Source organism: Ursus americanus, chromosome 5 (genome assembly GCF_024610735.1).
Source record: "Ursus americanus isolate L20-20 chromosome 5, mUrsAme1.1.p, whole genome shotgun sequence".
Taxonomy (NCBI): Eukaryota; Metazoa; Chordata; class Mammalia; order Carnivora; family Ursidae; genus Ursus; species Ursus americanus.
Window position 1 is genome coordinate 13021865 of NC_142131.1, and position 27730 is coordinate 13049594.

Below are 27730 nucleotides of genomic sequence, written 5' to 3' on the forward strand. Positions count from 1 at the left end.
ATTTAGGAAATACTGAACTAGAAAATATCAATAAAATCAAACACTCCAGGAATGCAACTCTACATTATAGTCACAGAAAGAAGGAAGATGTAGCTTGTTTCTGTATTAAGAATCTTGCAAAATCCAAAGTGTATGCCAAAAATAAATGCTGTATCTAGCACTAATAATTAAGCAAACTAATCATTAACTTGAATATGTTAGAAAGCAATATAAAATAATTTTCAATTAATATCTTAATATTTGATCTTCAAAAAATTCTTCTGAAATGAAACTTGTCTATATTCTGCTATTCTGAATTGTTCTTTAAAAATACCAGTAAAATCTCTAGAGAATGGGGCTCTGGGTGTGGGGCCACAGTGCTGGGAATGTCCAGGGTCCAACCAGCAGAGATGCACACTCTGGTGCACCCGGCTTGGCTGGTTTCTGCCCTGCCTGAGGCTCTCTGCATTCCTAAATGGCTGGGCAGTTGGACCAGACCATCAAGTACTACACCCTGGAAAAGATCCAGAAGCACAACCACAGCAAAAGCACTTGGGTGGTCCTGTACCGCAAGGTGTACGATTTGACCAAGGTTTCAGAGGAGCATCCTGGTGGGGAAGAAGTCTTAAGGGAACAAGCTGGAGCAGATGCTACTGAAAACTTTGAGGATGTTGGGCACTTTACAGACACTGGAGAAATGCAAAACATACGTCACACATCCGGATGACAGATCAAAGATAACCAAGACTTCGGAAACTCTCATTACTACTTGTTTCTAATTCCAGGTGGTGGACCAACTGGGTGATCCCAGCCATCTCAGCACTGGTGGTAGCCTTGATGTATCACCTCTACACAGTCCAAGACCAAACACATTCTCAGGAAGCCAATGAAAGAAAAGACTGCTTTGGACCAGGGAGAAATAAGCCAAAGTTAACTGTTTCAACTGACAGAAACTGTCCCCTGAAAAATTATTTTATTTTTTTTTAATTGCATATTATTTTTTACTATTTAATCCTTTAAAAATTACTTTTGTTGTTCAAGAGAATTGCTGGGAAAATGCAGTTGTACCACTTACAAAAAAGTCCATCAGATGGTACTTAGATTGCAATAAGAATTTATAGTCTTTAACCCATAGTTGTTGACTCATTGGCATAGCCAGAGGCAAGGTTTACCAGGTGTCAGGCCTTTATGAGATGTGTTGATTAATTCCTGTTTAGTTTCCATAATTATATATAGTTAAAAAAAAATAACCCTGATATATAACTGTAGTTTTTTAGGACCCAAACAGGTGTGTGACTATACACATAACAGGTCAAACGTTGGTGTTTATATTTATGTATCTTTGCTAGATGAATGCCACACAAAGTAAATTAAGTTTGTAAAATCATAAAGGGTAGAAACCAACTTAAAGGTATTGCCATAAACAATTATTTCTTATATATAATGGAAAGACTTAGAAAATTGACTTTACTAATTTTTTGGATCTCAATTTTTATTTAAATTCTAGTTAGTTAATATGTAATATAATACTGGTTTCAGGAGTAGAATTTAGTGATTCATTACTTTCATATAGCACACAGTGCTCAACACAAGTGCCCTCCTTAATGTTCATCACCCATTTAGCCCATTACCCCACCCACCTCCCCCTAGCAACCCTCAGTTTGTTCTCTATAGTTAAAAGTCTCTTATGGCTTGCTTCCCTCTCTGTTTTTTCCTTCCCCTATGTTCATCTGTTTTGTTTCTTAAATTCCACATACGAGTGAAATCATATGGTATTTGTCTTCCTCTGACTTATGAAAATAATTTTAATACGCCTATTTCCCTTTTCTCCTCTATTAAAACCAAACCAAAAAGAACTCTTCTGTTCTTTCTACTCCTGAGCTCTTAGAATGTGCCTTTTTGTTCATCAACTCTTTTTTTTGATGTTCTATCACTACATAACTTACTTATTGTAGGCATGATCTTTTAAAAATATATTTGGCTTTTAAAATGTACTTTTAAAAATCTCTAGAAAATGGAATGATCATAAGGTTATTCATCTTTTAAAATCTGAGCAATCAATGATAGCTTGACAATATTAAAATCCACTAACTGGCTTATTCTTACACCAAATTGACCATCTACTTTGTGCTTTAATCTATTGAAGATGATAAATCCCACTGAGAAATTAATTTACTTAACTTACTTCCACTTTGTCCCAAATAAAGATGAGCTAGATATTCCCCCATTCAAATCAAAAAGGAGGGGCGCCTGGGTGGCTCAGTCATTAAGCGTCTGCCTTCGGCTCAGGGCGTGATCCCGGTGTTCTGGGATCGAGCCCCACATCAGGCTCCTCCGCTGGGAGCCTGCTTCTTCCTCTCCCACTCCCCCTGCCTGTGTTCCCTCTCTCACTGGCTGGCTCTCTCTCTGTCAAATAAATAAAATCTAAAAAAAAAAATCAAAAAGGAAAAAGGTTATTTAAATGGTACTCATAGGCTTTCTGTTTAAAAAAATAAAACAGTAAAAAATATTGTTAAAGTTACAAAAAATTAAAAACAACCTTTAAAATGTAAATATATTACTGAAATCTTATTTCTTCCCAGCATAATTATTAAACAATCATTAAGGACAAACTTTATGACAATTTTTTAAGATAGATGGCTTATAGATAAATAGATGATGAGAGAGAAAGAAAGAAAGTAATAAGTTACAACACCTAAGGTATACGCATGAATAACTGAATTTTGTGCCAATATAAATATTGAATTTTGGCAATTTAAAAAAATAGGTTAATGGTTAAATCACATTCAAAACTTATTTGAAAAAAAAACTTTTTATTCAAGATTTGAGACACCGGCAAACTTTTCATTTCAATTTTAAATGTTCAAAACTTCCATGTAAAAGTGAAGCTGTCAGAAAAATTATGCAATTCAGTGAAATTGTCAACACAGAACGGAATTTTTCTTCTACTTTGTATTTCAGAAGTCTTCTTAGGAAGTTGAATATTATAGGTGACCTACATTCTGCAGTCACCCGTCTGACTTGTCACAATACAGAATAAAAGTATTATTCTCACATTTGAGCACTTTATATTCAACGTTTATAAGACGAAAGAAATAGACTGCCTAGTATATCTGGCTCAAAAGGAGTGTCAACTCAAAGGAAGCATTTTATAAAAATCATGGCATTACATCACTTTGAGTTCCATTTTAACAGGAACTATAGTTACTGGGGCACAAGAATTCTGAATATACTCTGATCCACTTCACATCATGTCTCACCTGCAATTACTTCCCATTTAGCCTTTATTCATAAATATTTGCCTTCGGTCTACATTCAACATACATCCACAGTAACCAGAATGAGATTTGTGAAATGCAAACCAGATGTGCTTCCTCAGCTTAGAAGTTTTCAGTGATTTCCCATTACCCTTAGTTAAGATAAATCTAAAATTATCCACATGGCCTGTAAGACCATGTGATCTTGCCCCATCTCTTTCTCAAGCTTCATCCCAAGCTACACACTTTCTCATTTCCACATTCCATCCGTATTGGCCTTCCTTAACTCCACATCCATGCTCCTTCTCACTCCAGTGTCTTGTACATCTGTCCCTCCTGCCTAGAGTATTCTATCTCCTCCTCTTTCATCTAGCTAACTCCCAGCCATGCTCATCTCAGGGTGCGTTACCTCAGGATGATTTTCCCAATCCATGTAAGTCCCCTGTCGTAAAAGCCCAGATTTTTCTGCAATTCTGCATCATGGTACCTACCATCCTTGCAATTTCCTTTCTGATTTCCACCTGCTCAACAAAATTATGAATGCAAAAGAGCAAAGATTGTGTCTATCTTGTTCACTATTGCTTATGCTAGTACCTTCCATGGAGTAGCCAGATGTCTGATGAATATCTGAAGAACCAATTTAAAAAAATGGAAGGAATTGGTATTTCATAGCATAGCTAAGAATTTATATAGTAAATGAAAGGGTAGGAGAAAAACTAGATTTAGTTAGTTTTAATAGATTTTACTTTAAACATAAACAAAAGGAAGGAATAACAGAGATAAAAACAGAAATAAGTAAAATATAAAAAAAATAGAGAAAATCAAGAACACCAAAGTTGTTTCTTTAATAAATTGATAATGTCCCAGCAAGACCAATTAAGTATATTACCAACATCAAAAATGAAACAAAGACATCATTACAGATAATACAGACTTTAAAAGGATAATAAGAAGATGCCATGAAAAATTTTATGCCAACGAATTTGACAAAAATGAAATGGGCACACCTGGAGAATGGATAAATAAATTTTGCTATATTGACATTATGGATATATCACATGATATGTAGCAATATAAAGAGGAATGTACTATTGATACTTACAACATTATATTGAAGGACAGAAGACTGTCACAAAAGAAAATGCACTGTATATTTTCATTTATATGAAGTCTATAAACAGGCAAAAATAGTTAATGGAGATAAATAAAAGAATTATGGCTGTCATTAGGGGCTGGTATTGACTAGAAAAGGAAATGGGGAAACTTTTTAGGACACCTTTAGGGTTTATTTCTCTCCTATAGCCCCAGCTGAGAATTATCTAGGGCCCTACTATCCCATACTGTAGCCACTAGTACATGTGGTCATATGAATTAAATTTAAAATACTTAAAATTAAATTAAATTAAAAATTCAGTTCCTGAGTCAGACTAGCCATATCTCAAATGCTCAAAAATCACTTATGAGGAGTGGCTACTACATTGGCAGCACAGATATACGACACTATCACCATCACCGAAAGTTCTATTGGACAGTGCTGGTCTATGGTCGGGTGATGGTTATTTGGGTTCTTACAATTGTCAACGTTTACTGAACTATAAACTTAATATTCATGCATTTAACTATATGTCTATTTTACCGCCAATTGAACTATTTTAAAACTAGTAAATATAGTTTTAAATCATATAAGGTTTAAAATTTGATGAGATTAATGTGTTATGTCTCATGAAACATGGAAAACAAAAATCCATTTTCTTATTTTCTTTTGTCAGTTTTCATAATATAACAAATCTAATGAACTATAGCATTTCAAATGATTACCAATCTTGAGTAATCACTTTCCATGAAAAGGGCAATTTGGAAATGTATATCTGAGCTTGAGTTCATTGTGTAATATAATTAATACCCCAAGGGCTGGTCAGATTTGTACTACATTCATTTCACCCAATTTGTCTGTAAAGAATTACAGGACCAGGGTATATTGCAGCAATACGTGGGCTAAATACTTAATATTCAAGATAGGATTTAACATAGCACAGTTGGGGAAAAGCATCATTACCTCTACATATAATAAAATACCTTCTATTAGGTTAAATATATCAGCATTTTTCATAAAGTCAAGCAACCAGACTTCATATTATAAAACCACAAGACACTATTAATTGGACTCTAAAATGAACTTGCTAAATACATATTTCAATGGGTTAAATTAAAGAGAATATACACATTTCAAGGGCATTGGTTTAGATCAAAATGTCTTAGAAGCAAAAATCAAAGTCACCAATGGTCGTTCTCACTCAGTAAGTATCCAACTTAAAGTAAAATGTGATATTTATTCCAAATAAACAAACAAAAAAAGAAAATGAAAGAAAAATGGCTCTTTCTCCTGAATTATCCTACAGTAAATTTCCTCTCAAGACCACACTGATCTTAAAAAAAATCCTGTCATACAAAATGTAATAGCTGAATTATGATCCATGGTCTAAGCAAACATACAGACATACAGTTTAGTGCCCATACATATAAGTCTGTCTTAAGACTCAGGAGGTCCCCTTAATATTGTAAAGGTTAGTTCTAATTTACATAGCTCAGACAACAATGTGCTCAAGATGGCTCACACTGTCTCACAAGAGCCTACTACCCACATCTCTTCCCATCTCCACTTTCAGTGACATCATATCGGTAACTTCAATTAGGCCATGATGAGACCTGCCTGGATGGCTCTTTTTAAAACGGTGCAACAAATTCTATAATGTGCTGAAAAATGTTTAGAATATGTTAATAAAGTAAGAAATAGAATCACCATAGCAACCGAAGTCCACAAGCTCTGCCCAGTTCATCCATTATAACTCATTTACAAAATAATATGTTAATAAAATGATGACACTACAAAGTAGGTCCTATATCGGAAACATGTTTTGTGATTAATCGTTCTCTTGCCCATGGCTGCTTCTCTTGCCCGCTTCATTACTTTATGTAATGGAATCTCCAAACTTCTGGGTGTTCAGGCAAGAAAACTTTGGAATCATCTCTCTCTTTATCTCATGCCCCTTATCTCATCTATCAAGAAATTTAGTAGATGCTACTTTCAAGATATATCCAGAATTCAACTACTTGGCACACTGTCACTGTTACTGCCCTGGACCAAGCCACTAACAGCTCTCCCTTGCTCTTCCCTATTCTTCATTCCTGACTAGAATGGCATTCCAGCCCCCTGCTGTCTATTCTCAGAACAGCAGCTCCAGGGACACATCATTCATGTCACTCCTTTGCTCAAAACCTTGTCATGGTCCCCAATCTCATTCCCAGGAAAAGCCAAAGTCCCTGCAGTGGCCCATTCATCTGTTTCCACTGTGAACACGATTTAGTAACTTCTCTCACTCTCTCTACTCCAGCCACATTGGCTTCTTGGATATGCCAGAACTCCCACTTCAGTGCCTTTGCATGAACTGGCTTAGTGGTAGAATGCTCTGCCCCTAATACCTGTACAGCCACCTCTTCCACTTCCTTCAAACCTTTGCTCCAATGTCACCTTCTTAATAAGCCCAGTTCTGATCACGCTATTTCAAATTGCAGTGCCCTCTTTATCTATCATCCCTTCCCCCATCTCAGCATTTCCACTCCCCTTTACCCTACTCTACTTTCTCTTTCTTCACAAAGCACTTAACAACTTCCAACATATTTTAATATTTGCCATTTTTATATAAATAAAGGTAAATAATGCCTAAACACTTTATGAGGGAAAGGACTTTTGTCTACTTTGTTCACTCGTGTATCCCAAGCCTCTGGAATAATGCTTGACATGTTATAGATGCTCAAGAAATGTTTGTTAATGGATAAACTAATGGCTATCCCAAACTCTAGAGAATATCAAATGGCTTCATAATTTCTTCCTTGATTTTAAAATATTTGACAATGTGATAACGAGCTCTGAAAGCTACCCAGTGGGTTGTGGGTCTGAAAACGTTAGAAATTGTTTAATCATATCTACGATTCCATTCTGTAAACTAAATCTGTCAGAAATCTAATGCCAGAATTGTTTTGGGAATTTTCTTTCTCACTACATCACTTCCAAAAGCAGTTTGAATCACTTTCTGAGACCCAAAAGGCTGTAAATATACAATTACTTTCTAACTGGTAAAGGGACTCAAGGTTGGTGAAAAGGTTTTAAACAGATTTTAGGGACACAAGGGTTAGCCTTTAGGGCTAAAGCTAACCTCTGGTTTACAGGAGCAAAGAAACAAATAATTTAAGCATCCAGTGAGACTTTATGCTTGACTGCTACATTATTTTATACCTACACATAAACTACTTTCCATTTTCTCTACTGGATACTAACAAACTGTAAATAACAATTCAAAATTTAGAAGTGTAAAATTTTTATACCAAAGAACCAGTAGAATTAGTGTTCTTTGTACTGTTCAATCATGTAGGTGGGAATGAGAAAAGTTATATCATTATATTTGAATATTACATTTCTAAAATTTTATGGAATGGTTAACAATTATATGGAAATGATCATATGTACTTTGAAGCAAATTTCTAAAATGGCCTCCAGACATAATTTCTCCACAGCCATGAAGAGATGTAAAGTAACAAATAGCCTACATCTGTTTAAAAAGAGGTGTTGCAATGGTATGTATATGTAGCATATGCTTTAAAAGCTTATGATTTATTGCTATCAATGCCAACCACTACTCTCAGCTTTAGCACAAGTTAAAGGAATAGAAAAGAATTTTTACACTATCATGAGTGCCTGAATGGGAAGAGGTAAAAGAAGAACAAATACAAGGGGATACTAACTTCTCCATACCTCTGGAGGGTAAGGAGGTTGTTTGTTTATTTGTTTGTTGCCATCATTTAGAAAGAAAAGTGATGATGCTTGAACCACATTTTTACCTGCCAACTTTTGGCAGAAATATCTGAAAATAAGTGGTGCAAAAAGAGTTGTGGTTCCTGCTGTCATGGCTGATAACCATAGCTATCAGCATTGTACGGTGACACAAGAAATAGAAGAACTGTAGCAAAATGTTCATCATCTCCACCCAGTCCATCCATATGTAACTCAACGGGCACTGCTCTCATTGGCAAGATAAGCAGCCTCGGAGTACAGGTGACCACAAGATATAATGGGACCACAGACTTTAAGGTGCATCTTTTCTGGTTTGGAAGTTCGAGCTGGAAGAAAGTTAGCTAAAGAGGAAGTATCATCCAGCAATAATGCATATAAATATCTTTGTTCTGTTGTTAAGTCCTTAGATATTTATTAAATTTTCTCGTTGCTCTATATCCTAGCCTAGGAAAAACTTAGACTTCTCTTGCCTCTAGAATTCTTGTTTCACTGTGAACAAAATATTTAGCTACAACATAAGTAAATTTTCCAGTTTTGCTGTATCTTTCAATATATAAACAGATATTTAGTGACTGCCTACACTTTGCTAGACACATTGTGGGAATACAACAATAAATAAGACAGGTAATGCCTGAGATACATTACAGAGCACACACAGGTGGCCCTTGATCTAGGACCAGAAAGGTCAATGTATACATTTCGTGGCTTTCTAGACCAAAAAAAAAAAAAAAAAAAGAATATATTTAAAGCCGGCTACTACTATGAAAGCAGAGCTATGGAAAGTAAACATTCTAAAGTTTTGCCATAAAAGATAGCAGACCAAAATGCCCACTGCTTGTTACACTTAGGGTCGCAGGATATTTATTCCCACAATAAATTCCAATTAAATCTCATTTTCTGTGCTTTGTACTTTCCCACCAAAACATCAAATAATCTAACTTAGGAATTCATTGTTCAATCAAACTTGTACATGTGTGTAATTGTGTAAGTACAAAGATGTTTATTAAAATATTATTCGTGATTTTTAAAGTAACAGAAATAACCTAAATACTAAAAATGTGGGACTTAGTAAATAATTATCTGTATAATGGGATATTAGATAGCTATTAAAAATAATGTGTCTAATTCACATATACAGGCATAGAGCAGTATCTTGAAGTTTTGGAGTTTGGGTTGTTTTTTTTTTTTTTAAGATTTTATTTATTTATTTATTTATTTATTTATTTATTTATTTATTTATTTATTTGAAGGAGAGTGAGCAGGAGAGAGCACCCGCACAGAGGGAGAAGCAGACTCCCAGCTGAGCAGAGAGCCTGAAGCAGGCCGGTCCCAGGACCCCGAGATCATGACCCGAGCTGAAGCAGACGCTTGACAACACTGAGCCACCCAGCCGCCCCTTGAAGTTTTGTTAGGTGAAAAAACACAAGAAGCAAATGATATTCATAGTTATACTGCATTTATGTTTTTAAGTATATGCATATAAACACTTACATATAAATAAAGTCTAGAAGGGTAGTATCCAAGCTGTTAACAGTGCAACAGTTTCAAATTTATACACTCAGTGTACTACTTAAAACATTTAAGTGAGCATACATTGCTTTTCTAATAAAAGATAATTTTTCATTAGGCAAGTCTCTCTATTCTTTGCCAACCACCTAATTATGAAGAAATGGCTTGTAATCCTAGTAAAATGAACTTAGAAAAACACCAATTATAGAGTAAAACCAAACAGGAAAGACAGAAAGAATATCTTTCTTGACACAAACCTGCACTCATAGGCCTGCGTCCTACATGTCATACAGATACATATTTGCAAAGCACACACACACACCAGCATGGCATTGCCAGTCTGCATGCACAGGGTGGCCTAGCACCGAATAAACGGAGAAACTGGTTCCCAACGTATAAGAACTAATCAGGAAGTGCCTTTAGCAAAAAATTTTTGTCATCTCCCCCTATGAGACTGACAGAATCATGATGGTACCACAAAATCTACGCATTCACTGTAGTCTGAAGTCTAGTCAAGAACTTGACATCCTTTACCTCTTGTAACTCCCTTGCCAATGACTATGAGGGCCAAGGTTGTGGTGGGGGGGGAGTCTTTCAGTTCTGTGGAAATTATTAAAATGATCCTCATAAAAAGACTGGTTGGAATCACCAGTTCAAAAACTACATCTGTATGTGACCTCACCAACCAAGAATCAGTCTCTCATTTCCCTTCTTTGGGTCAGATACCTAACCCATGATGATAATAGTATAGAGATAAGAGAGAATGACTCAGTAGACCAGTTTACAGGGTTATAACCCGGAGTTTACCTTTGGCCAGTCTGAAGAATATAGGTACGTGGGTCACCTTTTTTGGTGACAAATGATTGAGAGTTTTATTTTTGCTTTCAGCATAACTATAAAAAAAAAAAGTCAACCTATATTATCTGGTGAGGGGGAAATAAGTCAAATACCAAGACCAGGACTTAAACCCTAAACAGTCAGTCCGGTGCCAGTAAAGGTCTATGCTTCTCAATATCAGACCTCAAATAGATACCTTATGGACCCAGCTTTCAATTCTGCATGAAAAACATCAAAATTGTTTTCATAAATCTATAACATTCTCATTTATTTGGCTGTTATTTATTTAACAAGTATTTATTGAGCAACTATTCTGTGCCAAGAATATTCTAGCCAGACAAGAAGACTCTCTCTCATTTCAGTGGGAGTGTGAAGCAAGCAATATATAAACAAACAGCTGTGAACGGGATCCTGTCACCTCCCTACACACACATGGATTTTGTTCTTCTTAAGTTTGGAGTACCCCACAATGCAGTACTTGGATCTATTTTCTTTTCTATTCTCACTCGCTTCCAGGGTTTATTTCTCCAGTCTTGTGACTGCAAAATTTTTACCTCAGTCCTAGAGTTCTTTTTGAGCTCCAGATCAATATGTCTAACTATTAACATTTTCACTTGATATGTTGTAGACATCCCTGACTTGACAAATACAAAACCAAGTACCTTATCTTCCCTCTCAAACCTGAAACTCCATGCATCCATTCAAAAACCTGGGCATCCTTGATGTTCCCTCCCTCTGTAAGTCAGATGCCCAGCCAACATTCCACATCCAATTTGTTAGAACATCCTGTTTTCTCTACCTGTAAGACAAACCCAGAATTAAACTACTTCTTACCACCTCCACTGCTTCCTCCTTATTTCAAGCTATCATCTTTTGACCTATTCTCCTTTCACTGGTCTCTTTGCTTCTACCATTGCTCCCCTCTGCCTTATGGCAGACAAAAGAGACAAGTTAAAACTTAAATTAGATAATACCACTCCTTTGCTCGAAACCCTCCTCCTCTTTCCACATGAGGCAAATCAGTGTTCCTCAAATATGGCAGTTCTGACTTCCTGTTAGATTGTTTGCCCTCTATTCCCTCTACCTGGACTGTTCCTTCCCCAAATAACAACATAACTAATTCTCATCTCTTTCAAATATTTGCTCAAATGACAGCTTCTTCATGAGGTCTATCCTGAATAACCTTTTAAAAATTGCCATATACGTCCTATTTCTTCACTCTTCCCTTTTTTTTTTTATCCTTTTTTCCTATAGCATTTAGCACCTTTTAACTTGCTATATACAACTATGTTGATTGCCTGTCTTGCACCATTAGAAAATAAGATCCATGCAGGCAGATATTTTTATGTCTTTTGTTTACCCAAGTAGCTACCATAGCGCCTGACACATAATAAACACCCAAAATTTATTTGTTGAATGAATGCATTAAGTAATAAGTTATCCTCTCATCTCCTATAAAACCAATTTCTTCATTGGATTATTTTATCTACAAACTAAAATGGCAAGGGGTTTTGAATTTTTGTTCTAAATGTGATGGAAAATCATTGACGTATTTTAAATATGGGCATGCCATGAGCTTATTTAAGTTTTAAATACATTACTCTTGCTTCTTTATAGAAATGAGATTATAAGATGCCTAGAATAGGAACAGGAAAATGAAGTTCAGAAGCCATTATTAAATAAGCAGCAGAAGTACATGCATAAAATCCAAAAATCATTTAGAAAATATATTGACAAAAGATACGGCATAACAAATGTGACTAGTTGCTTTATTGGTATTTAATATCCATACCATGTCTTTAACCATGCTTAGCAATAATGATACCACAACATTAACACTTCCATTTGGCCATTGCTCATTGTAAATGAACATATGACCTCAGATACACTCCTTTGTATATTTCTTACCAGAAAGCAAATGAATTCCAGATAGATACAACTAAAAACAGGGCACATATTATTCTCATAGTTACTGATAACAAAATGTTTTCTCATATTTGTGGTGGTGGCATATTCCATGCTTATAATGCCATATTCCATTTAAGCAGGAAAAAAAAATCCCCATTTAATGAAATGATACTCTAAAATTTCTAAGCTTTTTTTTTTTTAAGATTTTATTTATCTATTTGAGAGAGCAATAGCTGGGAGTAGGGAGAGGAGCAGAGGGAGAGGGAGAAAGAAGCACACTCCCCACTGAGCAGGGAGCCACATGCAGGGCTCGATCCCAAGACCCTGAGATCAGGACGTGAGCCAAAGGCAGATGCTTAACCAACTAAGCCACCTGATGCCCCTAAAATTTCCAAGCTTTCAACATGCTGAAAATATGGGAAATGGACAAAGCACATCACATTTTATTTCATAATAACAATTTATGTATCTACTCCCTCAAAGGGAATGAGTAAATACTTTTTACATTTACCTTAGGACTGCTTTACAAGTCAGTCCTAATATTTATTTTATTTAAAAATAAAATTCCAGGGCACCTGGGTGGCTCAGTCAGTTAAGTGTCTGTCTTTGGTTCAGGTCATGATCCCAGGGTCCTGGGATCAAGTCCCGTGATGGGCTCCCTGCTCAGCAGAGAGCCTGCTTCTCCCTCTGCCCCTCCCCTCTGCTCGTGCTCTCTCTCTCACTCTCTCTCTCTCTCTTGCTCTCTTTCTCAAAATAAATAAAATATTTAAAAAATAATAAAATAAAAGAATAAAAAATAAAAATAAAATTCCAATATGGAGAAGCTATTTTAAAAATTAAATTCTCCTACCTTTTCCAAAACTTATCTTTAAAAAAAAAAAAAAGTCTTTTATGTTGCTATAGCCAATGTTAGAGAAATTACTACCTGTGCTCTCTTCCAGGATTTTTATGGTTTCAGATCTCACATTTAGGTCTTTAATCTGTTTTGGTTTTATTTTTGTAAGAAAGTGGTCTCATTTCATTTTTTTGCATGTAGCTGTCCAACTTTCCAAATATCATTTGTTGAAGAGACTGTCTTTTTCCCACTGCATATTCTTGCCTCTTTTGTCAAAGATTAATTGACCATATAAACATGGGTTTGTTTCTGGGCTTTCTTTTTTTTTTTAAGATTTTATTTATTTATTCATTTGAGAGTGAGCAAGAGAGAAAGAGAGAGCACAGGAGCAGGCATAGAGGGAGAGGGAGAAGCAGACTCCCCACTGAGCAGGAACCCCATGTGGGGCTCAGTCCCATGACCCTGGAGTCATGACCTGAGGTGAAGGCAGACACTTAACCAACTGAGTCACCCAGGTGGCCCCTGTTTCTGGGCTTTCTATTCTCTTCTATTGATCTTTGTGTCTCCTTTTGTGGCGGTGCCATACTGTTTTGATTACTACAGCTTTGTAGTATAACTTGAAATGTGGTATTGTGATACCTCCAGATTTGTTTTTCTTTTTTAAGATTGTTTTGGCTATTCGGGGTCTTTTGTGGTTCCATACAAATTTTAGGATTATTTGTTCTAATTCTGTGAAAAATGCTGTTGGTATTTTGATAAGAATTGCATTAAATCTGTAGATTGTTTTGGGTAATATGAACATTTCAACAATATTTGTTCTCCCAATTCATGAGCATGGAGTAACTTTCCATTTGTTTGAGTCATCTTCAATTTCTTTTGTCAATGTTTTATAGTTTACTGAGTACAGATCTACATATCTTTCAACTCTGGTTAGGTTTATTCCTAGGTATCTTATTGTTTTCATACAATTGTAAATGGGACTGCTTTCTTTATTTCTCTTTCTGTTGTTCCATTATTAGTGTATAGAAATGCAGCAGATTTCTGTATATTGACTTTGTATCCTGCAACCTTAGTGAATTTACTTATCAGTTCTAGTTTGTTGGTGAAGTCTTTAGTGTTTTCTATATAAAGTATCATATCATCTGCAAACAGTGAAAGTTTTATTTTTTCCTCACCAGTTTCGGTGCCTTTTATTCCTTTTTCCTGTCTGATTGCCCTGACTAGGACTTTAAGTACTATGTTGAATAAAAGTGGTAAGAGTGGACATCCTCGTCTTGTTCCTGATCATAGGGGGAGAGCTCTCAATTTTTTGCCATTGAGTATGATGTTGGCTGTGTGTTTTTCATAAATGGTCTTTATTGTGTTGTGGGATATTTCCTCTAAAACTACTTTGTTTAGGGTTTTTATCATGAATGGATTTGTACTTTGTTGAATGTTTTTTCTGCATCTATTAAAATGATCATACAGTTTTTATCCTTTTATTGATATGATTTATCACGTTGATTGATCTGTAAATATTGAACCACTCCTGCATCCTGGGAATAAATCCCATATCATCATGGTGAATGATTTCTTTGATGTATTGTTGAATTTACTTTGCTAATATTTTGTTGCAGATTTTTGCTTCTATGTTCATCAAAGACATTGGCCTATAGTTCTCTTTTCTTGTAGTGTCTTTATCTGGTTTTGGTATCTGGGAAATACAGGCCTCATAAAATGAATTGGAAATTTTTATTCCTCCTCTATTTTTTTGGAATAGTTTGAGAAGAATGGGTCTTACTTTTCTTTAAATGTTTGGTAGAGGGGCACCCGGGTGGGTCAGTTAGTTAAGCAAGTGACTTGGGATCAAGCCCCAATTGAGCCCCACACTGAGCCTTGTGTGGGGCTCCACACTAAATGGGGAGTCTACTTGTCCCTCCCCCTCTCACTCTGTCCCCGTTTGTGCACTCTCTCACTCTCTCTTTCTCAAATAAATAAAATCTTTATAAAGAAATAATTAAAAAAAATAAATGTTTGGTAGAATCTACCTGTGAAGTCATCTAGCACTGGAATTTTGCTTGTTAAGAGTTTTTTGATTTCTGACTCAACTTCATATGTCTCCTGAGGCAAGGGAAACAAAAGCAAGGGAAGGGAGGCAAGGGAAACAAAAGCAAAAATAAACTATTGAGAGTAGATCAAAATAAAGTTTCTGCACAGCAAAGGAAACAATCAACAAAACTAAAAGACAACCTATGGAATGGGAGAAGATATTTGCAAATCAAATATCCCTGATAAAGTGTTAGTATCCAAAATATGTAAAGAATTTATACAACTCAACACTCAGAAAACTAACAATCCAATTTAAAAGTGGGCAGAAGACATGAACAGACATTTCTCCAAAGAAGACATCCAGATGGCCAACAGACACATGAAAAGATGCTCAGCATCACTGATCATCAGGAAAATGCAAATCAAAACTACAGTGAGATATCACCTCACACCTGTCAGGTTAGCTAAAAAAAAAAAAAAAGAGAGAGAGAAGAAAGAAAAAAAAAGAAACAACAAAAGTTGGCAAAGATGTGGAGAAAAAGGAGTCCTTGTGCATTGTTGGTGGGAATGCAAACTGGTGCAGAATAGAGGTTCCTCAAAAAATTAAAAATATAACTACCTATGATCCAGTAATTCCACTACTGGGTATCTATCCCAAGGAATAAACAAACACTAATTCAAAAGGAAATATACACCCCTATGTTTATTGCAGCATTATTTACAATAGCTAAATTATGGAAGCAGCCCAAGTATCTACTGATAGATGAATGGATAAAGAAAAATGGTGTGTATACACACACACACACACACACACACACACACACACACACACTGGAATATCATTCAGCCATAAAAAAAGAATGAAATCTTGTCATTTGCAACAACATGGATACCAAAGAGTATTATATACACACACATGCACTGGAATATTATTCGGCCATAAAAATGAATGAACTCTTGCCATTTGCAACAACATGGATAGAGCTAAACAGTACAATGCTAAGCACTGTCAGAGGAAGACCAAAAACCATGATTTCACTCCTGTGAAATTTAGGAAACAGAACAAAGGGTAAAAAAAAAAAAAAGAGAGAGAGAGAGAGAGAAAAACCAAGAAACAAACTTTTAATTAGAGAGAAACTGCTGGTTACCAGAAGGGAGGTAGATGGGGGGGATGGATGAAATAGGTGTTGGGGATTTCACTATATTGTACATCTGAAACTAATATAACACTATACTGGAATTAAAATAAAAAACTTTATCATACATAAATAAATAAATAAAGTACATCTTTAAAAATTCTTTAAATGCAGAAACAAGTAAAAAATCAATGCATTTTTTTTAGTTTCTTCCTTAGTTTAACTTCTATTCTGATTGCAGAGTTGAATAGGTATTTTAACATTTTTAACGATTCTGGCATAAAATGATCAATATCATTTCTTTCACAACTGCTAATTATAAAATGATGGTAAGGAATAATACGTAACAGAGAATTTGAATTATTTCACTATTTCAGTATCAAAATACTTACACAGAATGGTGGAGGGAGGAAAGGGTTTCACACGTTATTGTGTATTTTTCCTCATTCATTTATTTCATTAACCTGTATTCAAAAACCAATGGCAAGAGGAAATAAAGGCAAAAACAGCCCTAGGGACATAGGCAGTCTTTAAATAAAACCCCTGCATGGTCTTTAGATATGAGAGAAACTTTCAAGCTGCAAACACACGGAGAATAATAAAACACTCCTTTTGTAACTATATTATTTAGCTGGCAGATACACATATGCTTAATTCACCTGAGCAAAGCAGAATACCTGGAAGGAAATGTTGATAGGAGCCTGCTGTAAAGGAAGTATTACACAGAGGAGAGCCAATTGGGATATACAAAACTTAATGTGAAATCTGAATACTGTTATGTGATTAAGATTATTCCTTTATTAAAAAAATAATTATTATATAAATGACACATACTAGAAAAACATTGAAAGTATATACAAGTCACTTTCTGCCATAATTTACATACATGTGGGTGTTAATATCACTTTTTAAATAAAGCTAGTTTAATATGGATAAAAATGCAACCAGTCTGTTTTCATATTTTTTAACCCATGTATATAGAACTTCTTTATACAATAAGAGTTTCCATTGAAACTTACAGAGGTTAGAAGGGGGTTAACCTAAAATCTTATCTACAACAAAGAACTTTGTCATGTGTTTACGTTTGTGACTTTGTTTTCTGTTTTTATAAAAATTCATTATGCAACAATTTTTCTGATAAAGGTAAGATGCACTTTCAAAGAGGAACAACATTAGGAAGCACATTTCCACATCTAGGATTACAACTAACTCTTGTCCATCCTGGAACAAAATGACGTTCTTGCTGTCTCTTGCCCAGATGTGACAAAGCCACCTTATTGATCACCCTGACTTTGATCTTATATTCCTCCAATTCATATTTCATAGTATCCTTCTCTACCAGTTCACTCATAATAATCAAAAAGTATTAAAATTCTGCCACCCCGATGATGCTAAATTTCACTGAGCCTCATCCTGAATGACACTGGAATTTGATTGCTTTGAAAGTGTTGGGGGAAAATGAGTATATCATCACGACCATGAGATTAGTAGCAAATGAACACATGAAAAGAAAACAAGAAGCCCTATAGGATAATTAACAAATTTATATTTAAAAGAAAAATATAAATCAAATTTTCTTTCTAGGTCATCAATTATTATTCATACATATTCCACAAAATACATGAAATGTAGCCATGAAATAAAGCATCAATATCAAGCATTTGCAGAGCTAATCAATCTTTATTAGGTTTGCCTCCAATTAAAGGGAAACTGTTAGAAAAATGTTGCATTATCCAAAATCTATGTTGGTATGTGTTTTTTTCTTAGGGAAATGTTTCATCTTAAAATAGCTTAGTAATCCCTATTATTATCATCAAGATAGCTTAAAAAATTGTTGCTGCATAAATATATAATTCTACCCATTTTTATAATTTATTCCTGAGTAGTCAATTTTCTATTTGATTTTTTGCTTTCCAAATGTAATATGATGTGTATCAGCCAGTGTATACCTACATTTTACCCAGGAATTACCTCAACATTTGTTTTCATTCAGGAAGGAAGACTAAATAAAAAATGCCATCTTAGCTGTGCTTCTAAATGAAATCAAACAATTTAATGTGGATCTTCCTTCTCTCTAGATCATAAAGTCATTACAAAGATAATGTTACAGAAAATTTTTAAAAAGTCCATATGGTTCAACAGAAATTTCAATTTGTTAATCTTGTTAAAATTAATTTCCTTATAGTGATACTAGAATGTTTTTATACATCTTCTAGCCATCAAGCTAAGTAGAAATTATTCCACCCAAAAAGCAGCTAATCATTTATAATGAGCTGGTTCTTTCTAAATAATGTCTGATTCCAATCATTTTACTCCAAAATCCACAAAGATAGTGTGATCCATATGTTTCTTCTATTTTATTCATTCACTCCATTTACCCACACCCACATTCAGTACTTCTCATTTGGTAAATATAATAAGCCTTAACTCTCTTTATGAAATATCCTTCCTTTCTGACACACTTCACCTTGGAGCTTAATTAAATGTCAAGAATGTCTTGTATTGAAAAAATCTGCTACTGACTGATATGTCCTCCTCCCCAAATTCTATGTTAAAACCTAATCCCCAATGTGACAGTATTTAGAGCTAGGGCCTCTGGGGATAATTAGATCAGGAGGATGGAGCCCTCATCAATGGGATTGGTGCCCTTATACTGTAGGCCCACACAGCTCCCTGGTCCCTGACACCATTTGAGGACAGAGTGAGAAGATGGCCATATATGAACCAGAAAGGGGGTTCTCACCAGACACCAAATCTACTGGCATCCTGGTCTTGGACTTCCAGCCTCCAAAACTGTGAAAGATAAATTTCTGTTGTTTAAAAGCCACGCAGTCAGTAGCCTCCTGTGCTGGGGAGTGGGCCGGACTCGCAGACCGGTAGCTGGGGGGAAACCAGACCCAAACCGGGAGCTCGGGAGCGTGTGAACTAGACTGAAGCCAGGAGCTCCGGAGCACTCACTCGAACCAGACTGAAACCAGGAGCTCTGGAGTGCATGCATGAACCAGACTGAAACCGGGAGCTTGAGAGCATATGTGGGAAGCAGGGCAGCTGGCAGTGTTAGAAGCAAAAAGGGCAGAGACATGCTGGCCCTGGGAGTGAGGACAGGGAGAACGGCTGCGGGGCACACAACCAAGGATGCTGCAGGTTTTTAGCAGCACCGACAGAAATGGAGTTAGAGTGGCCAGGAGAGATGAGTGAAGAGAAGACTGCGATCTCTCTGTTCTGAGACAGAGGTTTGGATACGGTCATTCCTACTCTGACCCTCTGAAGAGTCACAGAAAGCCACCAGGGAAAGCCGCCAGAGAACAAAAGCCTGGAAAAAAACGGTTCTCACTGTGCCCATACCCCCCCCCCACAAGGGACAGGGCAACTCTACCAAAACAGGGTTGCCTGAGTATCAGCACAGCAGGCCCCTCTCCCAGAAGGCAGGCTGAAAAAAACAAGAAGCCCATATCCCTAAGGTCCCTATAAAACAAGTACATCTTGCTTGGGACCTGGTCAATAATTTGGGCTGTCTACATCCCTGCAACCACACCTCATCAGAATGACAAAGAGGAGGAACTCCCAACGAAGGAAAGAAACAGAGACTGTGGCTTCTGCCACAGATCTAATGGATATGGATATAGCCAAATTGTCAGGAATGGATTTCAGAGTAACAATTGTCAGGATGATGTGTAGGCTTGAAAAAAATATTAATGAAAATATTAACGAGAATATAGAATCTCTAAGGGCTGAAATGAGAATGAATCTGGAGGAAATTAAGAATGCTATGAATCAAATGCAATCTAAACTGGATGCTCTGACGGCCAGGGTAAACGAGGCAGAAGGCCAAATTAATGAGTTACAGGATGAGAAGATAGAAAAGAAGGAAAAAGAGGTAACATGGCTTAAGAAACTCCACTTTCAAGAAATAAGACTACGGGAGACTACTGACTCAATAAAACGTTCCAATGTCAGAATCACTGGCATCCCCGAGGGAGTGGAGAAAGAGAGAGGTCTAGAAGAGATACTTGACCAAATTGTAGCTGAGAACTTCTCTAATCTGGCAAAGGAAACAAGCATTCATGTCCAAGAGGCAGAGAGGACTCCTCCAAAGATCAATGAGAACAGACCGACACTATGTCACATAATAGAATTCGCAAATCTAAGATCCAAGGAAACAACCTTGAAAGCAGCCAGAGGGAAGAGATCCCTCACGTACAGAGGGAAGAACATCAGAATAATGTCCGACCTGTCTGCAGAGACCTGTCAAGCCAGAAAAAGCTGGTAAGACATATTCAGAGCACTAAGTGAGAAGAACGTGCAGCCAAGGATTCTTTATACAGCAAGGCTGTCATTCAGAATGGATGAAGAGACAAGAGCTTCCAAGACTGGCAGAAACTGAAAGAATATGTGACCACCAAGCCAGCCCTACAATAAATATTAAGGGGGGGTTCTATAAAAATAAAAAGCCCCCAAGAGTGATACAGAACAGAAATTTACAATCTATACAAACAAAGACTTCACAGGCAGCATGACATCACTAAAATCATCTCTCTCAATAATCACTCTCAATGTGAATGGCCTAAATGCTCCCATAAACGCCACAGGGTTGCAGAATGGATAAAAAGACATGACCCATCCATATGCTGTCTACAAGAGACTCATTTTGAACCTAAAGCTATATCCAGACTGGAAGTGAAGGGATGGAGAACCATTTTCATGCCAATGGACCTCAAAAGAAAGCTGGGGTGGCAGTGCTCATATCAGACAGATTAGATTTTAAGCTAAAGATTGTAGTTAGAGATACAGAAGGACACTATATTATTCTTAAAGGGTGTATCCAACAAGAGGATCTAACAATTATAAATATCTATGCCCCCAACAGGGGAGCAGCTAGATACACAAGCCAACTCTTAACCAGAATCAAGAGACATATAGATAATAATACATTAATAGTAGGGGACCTCAACACTACGCTCTCAGCAACAGATAGATCACCTAAGCAGAAAATCAACAAAGAAATAAGAGCTTTAAATGATTAACTGGACCAAATGGACCTCATAGATATATATAGAACGCTACACCCTAGAACAGCAGAATACGCATTCTTTTCGAATGCACGTGGAACTTTCTCCAGAATAGACCATACACTGGGTCACAAAACAGGTCTCAACTGATACCAAAAGACTAAGATTATTCCCTGCATATTCTCAGACCACAGTGCTTTGAAACTGGAAATCAATCACAAGGAAAAATTTGGAAGAAACTCAAACACTTGGAGACTAAGAACCATCCTGCTTAAGAATGATTGGGTAAACCAGGAAAATAAAGAAGAATTTAAGCAATTTAGGGAAACCGATGAGAACGAAAACACATTGGTCCAAAACCTATGGGACACTGCAAAGGCGATCCTAAGGGGAAAATACATAGCCATCCAAGCCTCACTCAAAAAAATAGAACAATCTAAAATGCAGTCCTTATACTCTCACCTTAAGAAGCTGGAGTTGGAACAGAAGAACAGGCCTAACCCACATACAAGAAGTCAACTGATTAAAATTAGAGCAGAGATCAAAGAATTAGAAACCAGGAGCACAGTAGAGCAGTTCAACAAAACTAGAAGCTGGTTCTCTGAAAGAATTAATAAGATCGATAAGCCACTGGACAGACTTATTCAAAAGAATAGAGAAAGGACTCAAATTAATAAAATTACGAATGAAAGGGGAGAGATCACAACCAACACCAAGGAAATAGAAACAATCATTACAAACTATCATCAACAACTATATGTCAATAAATTAAACAAACTGGAAGAAATGGATGCCTTCCTGGAAACCTATAAACTACCAAGACTGAAACAGGAAGAAATTGATTATTTAAACAGACCGATTAATCATGAAGAGATTGAAGCAGTGATCAAAAACCTCCCAAAAAACAAGAGTCCAGGGCCTGGGGAATTTTACCAAACATTCAAAGAAGAAATAATACCTATTCTCCCGAAGTTGTTTCAAAAAACAGAAACAGGGACGCCTGGGTGGCACAGCAGTTAAGCGTCTGCCTTCGGCTCAGGGCGTGATCCCGGTATTATGGGATCGAGCCCCACATCAGGCTCCTCCGCTATGAGCCTACTTCTTCCTCTCCCACTCCCCCTGCTTGTGTTCCCTCTCTTGCTGGCTGTCTCTACCTCTGTCAAATAAATAAACAAAATCTTTAAAAAAAAAAAAAAAAAAAACAGAAACAGAAGGAAAACTACCAAACTCATTCTATAAGGCCAGTATTACCTTGATCCCAAAACCAGGCAAAGACCCCATCAAAAAGGAGAATTACAGACCGATATCCCTGATGAATATGGATGCCAAAATTCTCAACAAATTTCTAGCTAATAGGATCCAACAGTACATTAAAAGGATTATCCATTACGACCAAGTAGGATTCATCCCTGGGATGCAAGGGTGGTTCAACATTTACAAATCCATCAGTGTGATAGATCACATTAATAAGAGAAGAGACATGAACCGTATGATCCTTTCAATTGATGCAGAAAAAGCATTTGATAAAATACAGCATCCTTTCCTGATTAAAACTCTTCAGAGTGTAGGGATAGAGGGTACATTCCTCAAGTTCAGAAAAACCATCTATGAAAAGCCTACAGTGAACATCATTCTCAATGGGGAAAAGCTGAGAGCCTTTCCCTTAAGATCAGGAACAAGACAAGGATGCCCACTCTCACCATTATTGTTCAACATAGTGTAAGAAGTCCTAGCAACAGCAATCAGACAACAAAAAAGAATAAAAGGTATTCAAATTGGCAAAGAAGAAGTCAAACTCTCTCTCTTCGCATTTGACATGATACTTTATATGAAAAACCCAAAAGACTCCACCCCCAAATACTAGAACTCATACAACAATTCAGTAATGTGGCAGGATACAAAATCAATGCTCAGAAATCAGTTTCATTTCTATACACGAACAATGAGACTGAAGAAAGAGAAATTAGGGAATCCATCCCATTTACAATAGCACCAAAAACCATAAGATATCTCGGAATAAACTTAACCAGAGAGGTAAAGGATCTATACTCTAGAAACTACAGAACACTGATGAAAGACATTGAAGAAGACACAAAAAGATGGAAAAACATTCCATGCTCATGGATCGGAAGAACAAACATAGTTAAAATCTCTATGCTACCCAGAGCAATCTATACTTTTAACACCATCCTGATCAAAATACTGATGACATTTCTTGAAGAGCTGGAACAAACAATCCTAAAATTTGTGTGGAACCAGAAAAGACCCTGAATCTCCAAGGAAATGTTGAAAAAGCAAAACAAAGATGGAGGCATCACGTTCCTGATTTCAAGCTATACTACAAAGCTGTGATCACCAAGACAGCATAGTACTGGCAGAAAAACAGACACATAGACCAATGGAACAGAATAGAGACTCCAGAAATGGACTCTCGATTTTATGGTCAACTAATCTTTCACAAAGCAGGAAAAAACATCCAGTGGAAAAAGACAGTCTCTTCAATAAATGGTGCTGGGAAAATTGGACAGCTACATGCAAAAGAATGAAACTTGACCACTCTCTCACACCATACACAAAGATAAACTCCAAATGGATGAAAGACCTCCATGTGAGAAAGGAATCCATCAAAATCATAGAGGAGAACATAGGCTGTAACCTCTTCGACATCAGCCACAGCAACTTCTTTCATGACACATCTCCAAAGGCAAGGGAAACAAATGAAAAAATGATTTCTGGAACTTCATCAAGATAAAAAGTTTCTGCACAGCAAAGGAAATGGTCATCAAAACAAAGAGGCAACCCACAGAATGGGAGAAGATATTTGCAAATGAAACTACAGATAAAAGGCTGGTATCCAAGATCTATAAAGAACTTCTCAAACTCAATACACGAGAAACAGTCAAATCAAAAAATGGGCAGAAAATACGAACACTTTTCTAATGAAGACATACAAATGGCTAACAGACACATGAAAAAATGTTCAACACCATTAGCCATCAGGGAAATTCAAATCAAAACCACTTTGAGATACCACTTTACGCCAGTTAGAATGGCAAAAATTGACAAGGCAAGAAACAACAAATGTTGGACAGGATGTGGAGAAAGTGGAACCCTCTTTACACTGTTGGTGGGAATGCAAGTTGGTACAGCCGCTTTGGAAAACAGTGTGGAGGTCCCTCAAAAAGTTAAAAATAGAGTTACCCTATGACTCAGCAATTGGCCTACTGGGTATTTACCCCAAAGATACAGATGTAGTGAAGAGAAGGGCCATATGCACCCCAATGTTCATAGCAGCATTGTCCACAATAGCTAAATTCTGGAAGGAGCCGAGATGCCCTTCAACAGACGAATGTATAAAGAAGATGTGGTCCATATATACGATGGAATATTACTCAGCCATCAGAAAGAATGATTACCCAACATTTGCAGCAACATGGACGGGATTGGAGGAGATTATGCTAAGTGAAATAAGTCAAGCAGAGAAAGACAATTATCATATGGTTTCACTCATTTGTAGAACATAAGGAATAGCAGGGAGATAGGTAGGAGAAGGAAGGGAAGAATGAAGGGGGGTAAACAGAAGGGGGAATGAACCACAAGAGACTATGGACCTGGGAAACAAACTGAGAGTTTCAGAGGGGAGAGGGGTGGGGATTGGGCTAGGCCGGTGATGGGTACTAAGGAGGGCACGTATAGCATGGAGCACTGGGTGTTATACGCAAACAATGAATCATGGAACACTACATCGAAAACAAATGATGTACTGTATGGTGACTAACATAATAAAAAATTAGAGAAGAGAAGAGAAGAGAAGAGAAGAGAAGAGAAGAGAAGAGAAGAGAAGGGAAGGGAAGGGAAGGGAAGGGAAGGGAAGGGAAGGGAAGGGAAGGGAAGGGAAGGGAAGGGAAGGGAAGGGAAAGAAAAAGAAAAAGAGAAAGAGAAAGAAAAAGAAAAAGAAAAAGAAAAAGAAAAAGAGAAAGAGAAAGAAAAAGAAAAAGAGAAAGAAAAAGAAAAAGAAAAAGAAAAAGCCATGCAGTCTAAGCTACTCGGTTATGCCAACCAAACTGACTTGGACAATATTATACCCATGTTCAAATCTACTTCTATGCTCCTCAGTATCTTTAAAACAAAAGTCTAAATTTTGTATCGAGGCATACAAATCCCATGGAAATTTACTCCTACTTAGTTTCCAGCCATATTCCTCTCACTAAATCTCTGAACTCCAATCAAGCCAGATAGGTCATTTCCCAAACATACCTTTGCCTATTTCTACCTCAGCATTTTTGTAGAGTGCTTTCATTTGTATAGTGTGCCTGGCTATTTTTATCTGTAATGCCACATACTCTAGCACATTTAAACCTTTGGAGAACCTATCCATCTTTCTTGACCAAACTAAAATGCCACCTTTCCTAAGGATAACCCAATCTGTATTAGTCTTTCCTTCTGTGTTACCAAACCATTTTGTTTATCACATTCTGCTTCTCCAAATCCATACCTTATTCAAAGTTTGTTTTGCAATAAAAACAACTACGTGTTTTTCAAAAATAGATTCTCAACACATGTTTATGAATTAATTATGCATACTGGCAATGGTTCATATACTCTTAAAAAAAATAGTGTCCAACCAAAATTTTGGTAAAACAAAGCCTGATGATTGTAATAAAAATACAACCCTCACTTATTTTTTTGACATTCCATAGCAAAACCCTAGTAGAAAGTTAATTTGATTCTATTTCAAATTTAACTTAAAAATTGGATTTAAATAAGCATAAAAATACATACACATGTAATTATATCCATGTATTGAACAAACACAAGTGGTAATAAAAATGCAGTCTTTTTGTTTCCAACCAGTCCTTTACTTTTAAAACTATTTTCTTAAAATTTTCAAACACAGATAAAAGCAGATAGAGAAGTATAATGAACACCTATCAACACATATTCAGTGGTTATCAAGATTTTGCCAGGCCTTGCTTTGGCTATTCCTTTTTCTTCCCTTTCAAAATGTATTCAGTGGAAGTAATATCGCCTGTCACTAGATGAAACTATAGCAGACCCCTGGAGTCTTCAGCTCATTCTTAAGCAATGGACAGTTCCGCAGTTGTAAATCATCTCAGTGAGTCTCGATTCAGAAAATAGAAGGTCAGTTCAAGGTTTTAATCAAATGTGCCTAAGATCTTCCCTTCCTGGCTCTGTTCTGTTTCAGAACCAGAAGGACAGAAGGGGATGGTCCTTTCCTTTTTTTTTTTTCCCCCAGTCTACATTCCCAGCTGGACAACCATTTTTGCAGTCCCTCTCTGGTAACAAGTGAAAGGAGAAACTAATGGCACCTTAGACTGGCTTTGCACTCCCTGAAGCTGGAGGACATTAACCTTTTTGTGTCATGTGGTGCTTTCAGAAGCTTGCCTCAAGTGTCTTGCAGGACCCCTCTTTCTTACGTAACCTGCAACCAGGCAGATACACCTCTATGCCAGGTGGTCATGTACTACTCCTTCCTCAGTCTCTAGGCAGTCACCTCTCAGCTTTTTCTGGCTGCAGTAGTCCTTCTACCACTCCAGGAGGACCTGGATAAGAACCCAGATGACTGTATACCTGCTCTCCTGCAAGACCCACATCAGCTCTATAGGAATATTCCTGTATGTCTTGACTGGACAAACTCTCAAGGGGCTGATCCCAACAAGCAGCAGTCTCCAGGCTTAACCCTCAAAGCAGTTTATCATCCCAATCTCATCTTTCAGGTTTCCAGGCAGAGTCAAACCCCAGCACACCAGTTATAGGAGTGACATCTCCAGCTCTCCATTTAGGCTTTCGGAAAGACTCTTCTAAAAGTTAGAAGTCAGAATTCATCTCATCTCCAGGGATGGGAACTTAAAACAAGGCATAAGCTACCTATTAAAAAATCTCATTCTTTCTCCTCCACTCACTCACAGGTGACTTTGAGAGAAGTAATTCAAGGGTAATGAGACATTTATTTTCAATATCACAAATTGTTTCATCTTACTTCCTAATTCACATCTATTGTATCTTGATACCTAATTGAAACTTTCATTTCAATTTCCTTCACAAACACACACACATACGCACAAACATAGGATTAATTGTAAATGGAGTCATCCTTAGTTTACATCATCCAGAGAAGACTATAATTCATTTTATTGAAGGAAAACTACTGAAAAATATTGAATTTTTGTACAGCGTAGATACTGATAGAAAGTTCCTTCGAGGATATAGAATTCCATGATAAAGTGAAATGAATTCCAGTCATATTTAGTAATTATTAATGTTCCTACATAATCTGTTTTGCCTAGTTAAGAACATTTAATGAATAACATTTATATTGGCTGAGTACCATCAGTATATTAGGTTTTATAGGGAACATACAG

The 27730-nt window shown here is 36.6% G+C and overlaps 1 protein-coding gene and 1 pseudogene across 1 annotated transcript in view; one reads left to right on the forward strand and one right to left on the reverse strand.

Annotated features, from left to right (window-relative positions):
- RGMB (repulsive guidance molecule BMP co-receptor b) overlaps positions 1-27730 on the reverse strand; it is a 1123009-nt gene that overhangs the window by 1025238 nt on the left and 70041 nt on the right. The gene's annotated exons all lie outside the window — the stretch shown is intronic.
- Positions 455-27730, forward strand: part of LOC123799309 (cytochrome b5 pseudogene) — a 97400-nt pseudogene continuing 70124 nt past the window's right edge.